This window comes from Papaver somniferum, unplaced genomic scaffold (assembly GCF_003573695.1).
Source record: "Papaver somniferum cultivar HN1 unplaced genomic scaffold, ASM357369v1 unplaced-scaffold_137, whole genome shotgun sequence".
NCBI classification, from domain to species: domain Eukaryota; kingdom Viridiplantae; phylum Streptophyta; class Magnoliopsida; order Ranunculales; family Papaveraceae; genus Papaver; species Papaver somniferum.
In genome coordinates, this window is record NW_020622934.1 from 9,593,120 (window position 1) to 9,599,612 (window position 6,493).

Below are 6,493 nucleotides of genomic sequence, written 5' to 3' on the forward strand. Positions count from 1 at the left end.
CTGAATTAGTAAACCTGAGATATGATAAAGATAGATAATTAAAAGGTGTAGAACCTTAAATGGGCCTAGAATCATTAGAAAGATTTGTATGATTTATTGTGTGAGCCATTTTGGCTAGATTCCTAGAGTTCTTGTGTGATTAACAGTTAGTCTTATTAACAACGATCGATTCAAAGAATAAACCAGTGGATCGTGGATCTCGAGGTAGGCGTGGCTTGTCATCAAAATAAGTGGGAATACATTTGACTCTTTGCTAACCATTATTGTCTTCCTTTACAAAAGTTTATGTTTAACAAACTTATGTATTTCTGTTTGTGCGTTTTATGCATTGTTTAACTTGTTTTATGATAATTCTGTTGATTCTGTTAATCTTTCCATGGTTTGGAAAGGACCTGTAATGTGTTGTGGTCAATATGAATTGTTATGGTAAATAAGAATTTCCATGTGTGGTATATAGGATACGCTCCTTCACATATATACCTAGAGCTTTTATGATATATTGGTCGGCAGTTTGCGAGTTCGGAATTGTCGACATCAATACTTACGATTAGGTGTGAATTTGCGAGTTCGGAATTGCACAACCATAATATACATTGTTTGAAGAATGAGTTTGTCCATATACATGTTTGTTTGTTACAGTGATTTGGTCACTATTTAATGTTTGGGAAAGCATGTATTGTTTCCCATCTCTTGCTTATGATTACTTTAAAGTTAAATGTTATTTTCCTACTGGGCAGCCCTTTTAGGGATGATGTGCTTACCCATTCCCGCTTTCAGTTTCAAAGACAGATCAGAGTTGCGCAGCGAAAGCTCCGAGAAGTTGACTTCGTTAGTTGGTTATATTCTGGTATGTTTATTATGTTGTATATTCTATTTGTAAACTAAATGACTATTGTATATGTATCATTTGAGAGGAGTTCTTGTATATATATTTCTGAGCGGGGTTAGTTTCGGGTTAAGTTTTTGTAGCAGATTTCTTAGTTGAAAGTTTAAGTATTTGTTTTAGATTCGTAATGCCTCTTTATTTAGTTAATCTCTTGGATTAGTCAGCTGCTAGCTTTGGGGGCGCTACAGTGTTGGTATCAGAGCTCATTATTAGATCTTATATGGGAAACAATAGGAATAGCCAGTGCCAGTTAGTGAACCAGATTAGTTTTGAACTGGGTTGGGTTGAGAGATAAATCTTAATCACTAAAATTTATCTTTAAAAGATTTATTTATTTGATTGATTTGTTTGTTTGGTTGTTTGTTTATGTAATGAAGTCAAAATTGTAAGGTACGCCAATAACTTTAGTTAATAAAGATTATAGATTAATCTAAAAAGCTGAACAAGTAGACAATATAGTATTAAAAATAAGTAAAATAGTGAGATTAGTATTATTGATAAATCTTCAAAGTCACATTGAAATTTATTGAATACCTTGACTTATATGTAGGGTAAACAATTTATTATTACATAAATGTTAATGATATTTTTGGGATTTAGTAATACTTGCAAGAGTAGTTAGAATAATACTTCAACCATCAATGTTAATAATAAAAAATAGTATAATAGTAATTATGTGAAGCTAACGATACATAATATTATGTATTACTTATTATGTGAAGTTAACGATAATAATAAAACTAATTATAATACAATATTTATTAGTAAAATATTTATTATGTGAAGTTAACGATACATAATAATAATAAATTATAGTAACTATAAATGATAATAAAACTAATAATAATTTTAATAAAGTAATGTTAGTATTTATCAATTAGTATCATATTCAACCTAACTTAACTAAAATCTCATCAAAGATAGAAAATAATAATTATGATTAAATAGCTATAGGAAATTAATAACACATATTTGTGGGTAAATTTCAAATAAGACTAATTACAAATTAAAAACAAATGTTTTGCGTGTAAACTAGATAATTAATATAATAATTGTTAGACGTTAGATTTAAGAAAGCGAGGATATAATGTATAAGATAAAAAGACTCAACTTGTTATTATTTGTACCTAAATTATCTTTAATTTAACAAATGATTCAGTAAATCTTTAAAAATGAAACAAATATACATGAAGTAGTAATAATAAAATTCTGATGCTTAGTGTAATATTAGAGTTAAAAGAAAATAAATTCATATATTAATAGGATACTTTACACTAATAGCAAAGTCTAAAGACCATTAAGATATATTATTATTTTACGCAGACTCAAACATACACCAAATTAAATTACCAACGCCAATATTTGACAAGACATAATATGCGGATTCAATATGAATAAATAAAATCTATTATATCAATTTTTATGTGAATGTAGAATTATTTATAAAAGATTAAGGTTTAGTGTACCAACCAGACTATCAACTTAAGAATAATGAGGATAATAATACAGTTGACAATAATATTCGAATAATTAAGCTAGTAGGAAATTTATAGTATATTGTATTTGGAAAATTTATATATGGTATTACAGTAAAGTTAAAATTTTCAAATATTATAAATTGGCGTATAATCAATTTGGGATTACTAGTGGTGACTAAATTCAGATGACTAAATTGGTTAAATGATGTGCACTATTTATATATTTTACGAAGTAAATATATCAGACTTACACCAGTTACGTTAAAAGTTTAAAAACTAATTAATCTTAATAAATTAATACTTAGTTAATCCAGAAGGGAGACTTGTTTCTATTAGTGAACTGATAGATCCCAAATTTTACTTAGAAACTTATTATAGAATATGTCCTCTCATAATTATAACTAGTAACTTATCGAAATAGAAATTAGTCTATTGAACCTAGAGCCACAATTTTTTTTCGTAGAAAGCCATATAGTTTTGTGCTTCGTTTCAGGTTGTTTTGCGCTTAAACAAGAGATATGATTATTCTTTAGATGGGGAGTTTTTGAAGACTAGAAGGATGGTTCGATTTTCGAGGACGAAAAAGTATAAGGTAGGGAGAATGTAAAGACCCTCAAGCTTGTCAACACTATTAGACCAGTCAAGAGACGTCTTACCCGCTAAGAACTCGAATAGTGAATATATATTTTTATTAATAGAAATTGATCTAACAACGATCTAGATACGACACTAGTAAGGTTGAATATATCTCGAAAAGTTAGGCGAGATGGTCTACTCGAGCGTGTCATTCGGACATCGGACGAAGAAGATATTTCTTATTTGATGTGAAGGGTAAAATGGTCATTGCACATTAGAGTATTATTAAGGCAGCCAAGATTTCTTCTTAAGGCGCCCTCTGTAGATAACTCAAGAACCAAATTGATAAGATCAAGGACCTTCTATTTTCTCTTTCATTTTTCTTTCCTTTCTTCTTCTTCTTCTTCTTTCTCTTTTCGTTCTTCGCCTCTGGCGATTCTGAAGATGTTTTGAAACTGTGAAATTGAAGAGATACTTAGGGGAAAACATCGAGGGATGTTTGCTTCTGGTGGTGTTGATGTTATTTGAGCTCGGGAGAAGGAGTTGATGCTGCTATAATTGAAATTAGGGTTTTGAGAATGAATTTGAGTTCTCGGGTGAATTTGTGGGTTGTTTGAGATGTTGTTAGTTGAAGATTGGAAGCGGTTGTTGTTGAATTAAGGTTATGAAGTTGTTTTGATGATGAATCGAAGAAGTTAGAGGTAGGGTCTCTCGGGACAACCTCATAGAAGAATTAAGAGTTCGATTTGATGATAATTAAGAAGAAATTGGAGATGGGTTTAGTTAATTGAAGTAAGGGTTTTAGTTCAATTGATAATCTGAAGTAGTCTTAAAGTAATCTGAGAAGTTAAGGTTTGAAGTTCTGAACCAGATATTGAATCACAGCTGATGAAGAACATGGATTTGATTCTTGTGTTAAGAAGGTAATGGTGATATTAATGATGTTGAATCAAACTCTCAAGAAGACTGGAAAAGGTAATCTAATTTAAGTTTATTAACTGATTCTGTTTTAGGGTTCATGAGTAATTGATTAGATTACATCAATTGGATAAATAGGTATGTGTAGGTTGTTCCTGTAATTAAGATCTGGTATTGTTTTAATTACAGGGTTTCCATGAGTTTTATTAGGAATGGAATTCTATGAATAAGGATGTCGGGGTAACTGAAATCTGTTTGAGGTTGAATTAGTGATTGATTGTTGAGGTTATAAGATATTGGATGAAATTGTTTTACTGGAATTGTTGGTGGTGATGATGTTGTAGTTCATGGGATTGAAATGGATTGTGTGATTGGTTTGTTTGGGATTGAGATGTGTTACAAATATGCGAATAGTGTTGTTGTTGTGTTGAGGTGCAGGGTATGATTGAAGTTCTAGAGGGTGACTGGTTTAAGTGGTGCTATGGATGTTGCCTAGATTGCAGCTGCAATTGAAAGGGGAAATGGTACTGCAATGGTAATTTATAGTTGGTGTTGAAATGAGAAGTGGATTGGTTGTGAATGAGTTAGGAAATGTGTGAGTTGTTGATTGGCGGTAGTGATGATGTCAGTCTCAGGACATGCAAAGGTGAAACTGAGTTGTTGTTGATATGGGTTGCAGATGTAGTGATCATAGTTAATGAGGGAATTTGATGGTGTTGATATTACATGGGAGAGATGTGTATTGGTGGTGAACATGTTGAACTGAACTCAGGTTGTTTGAGATGTTATAGGACTGAAGCTCTAGAAATAGAGTGAGATGAATGTGTTGAGATGATCTGAGTAATGCTTAAAGCAGCAATTACAGGTAATCTTAGTTGAGTGTTGTATTTGATTTGATCTAGTTTGTTTAAGATAAATGTATTGCAATTGAAATATAGTTTAGAGTTTTGTTGTTGCACAATGTTGTTCATTTTGTATCCTTTGGCCTGTGCAAGGGTTTTGGCCTTGTGCCTTTGAGCCTAGTCATGTTTCTGACTCTAGCTGACTTACTCAATCTGACCGAGTTGAGTTAACATGTTAACCAGTCTTGAATCGGTTTGACTCAGTAAACCTTGACTAAGTTGACTATTTGCACTGGACATTGACCTTTGACTGGACGTTGACTGTTTGTTGATCCTTGACCGTTAGTTGACCCAGAAGGACCAGGCCTAGTTTAAGGAGATGGTTTGTTGGGCTTGGGCTTATAGTTAGTTTATATTTTGATGTATTGGACCCTTGTGGTCTGATTTAATCTTTGGTTCCTTCTACAAAATTGTAGATGTTCACAAGACTTAGCGATTGGACTTTAGAATCAACCTAACTGAATTAGTAAACCTGAGATATGATAAAGATAGATAATTAAAAGGTGTAGAACCTTAAATGGGCCTAGAATCATTAGAAAGATTTGTATGATTTCTTGTGTGAGCCATTTTGGCTAGATTCTTAGAGTTCTTATGTGATTAACAGTTAGTCTTATTAACAACGATCGATTCAAAGGATGAACCAGTGGATCGTGGATTTCGAGGTAGGCGTGGCTTGTCATCAAAAGAGGTGGAAATACATTTGACTCTTTGGTAACCATTACTTTCTTCCTTTACAACAGTTTATGTTTAACAAACTCATGTATTTCTGTTTGTGCGTTTTATGCATTGTTTAACTTGTTTTACGATAATTATGTTGATTCTGTTAATCTTTCCATGGTTTAGAAATGACCTGTAATTTGTTGTGGTCAATATGAATTTTTATGGGAAATAAGAATTTCCACGTGTGGTATATAGATACGCTTCTTCACATTTATACCTAGATCTTTTATGATATATTGGTCGGCAGTTTGCGAGTTCGGAATTGTCGACATTAATACTTACGATTAGGTGTGGATTTGCGAGTTCAGAATTGCACAACCATAGTATACATTGTTTGAAGAAGGAGTTTGTCCATATAAATGTTTGTTTGTTACAGTGACTTGGTCACTATTTAATGTTTGGGAAAGCATGTATTGTTTTCCATCTCTTGCTTATGATTACTTTAAAGTTAAATGTTATTTTCCTACTGGGAAACCCTTTTAGGGATGATGTGCTCACCCATTACCACTTTTTCAGTTTCAGAGACAGATCAGAGTTGCGCAGAGAAGGCTCCGAGAAGTTTACTTCGTTAGTTGGTTATATTCTTATATGTTTATTATGTTGTATATTCTATTTGTAAACTAAATGACTATTGTATATGTAACATTTGAGAGGAGTTCTTGTATATATATTTCTGAGCATTGTTAGTTTCGGGTTAAGTTTTTGTAGCAGATTTCTTAATTGAAAGTTTAAGTATTTGTTTTAGATTCGTAGTGCCTCTTTATTTAGTTAATCTCTTGGATTAGTCAGCTGCTAGCTTTGGGGGCGCTACATTTTTGTGGGAGACAGATTTATCTATTCCAATAGACTTTTTTTGTGTGAGACAAATTTGTTTATCAAGTCTTCGACTTTGGGTCGTAACAACTCTTAGTTGTGGGTGAGATCAGCTAAGGGAGGGAATCAAGTGCGTAGTATCCTGTTGGGATTCTGACGTAAGGAGCATAACTGTACCTTGATCAGTGTGAGACTGATTA

The 6,493-nt window shown here is 32.2% G+C and overlaps 1 long non-coding RNA gene across 1 annotated transcript; it reads left to right on the forward strand.

Moving 5' to 3' along the window:
* The first annotated feature begins 3,302 nt into the window (after positions 1 to 3,302).
* On the forward strand, positions 3,303 to 6,228 carry LOC113334953. Its single transcript, XR_003353058.1, has 3 exons — positions 3,303 to 4,723; positions 5,365 to 5,471; positions 5,997 to 6,228. It is a non-coding gene; the product is annotated as an uncharacterized LOC113334953 (long non-coding RNA).
* Positions 6,229 to 6,493: the final 265 nt, after the last annotated feature.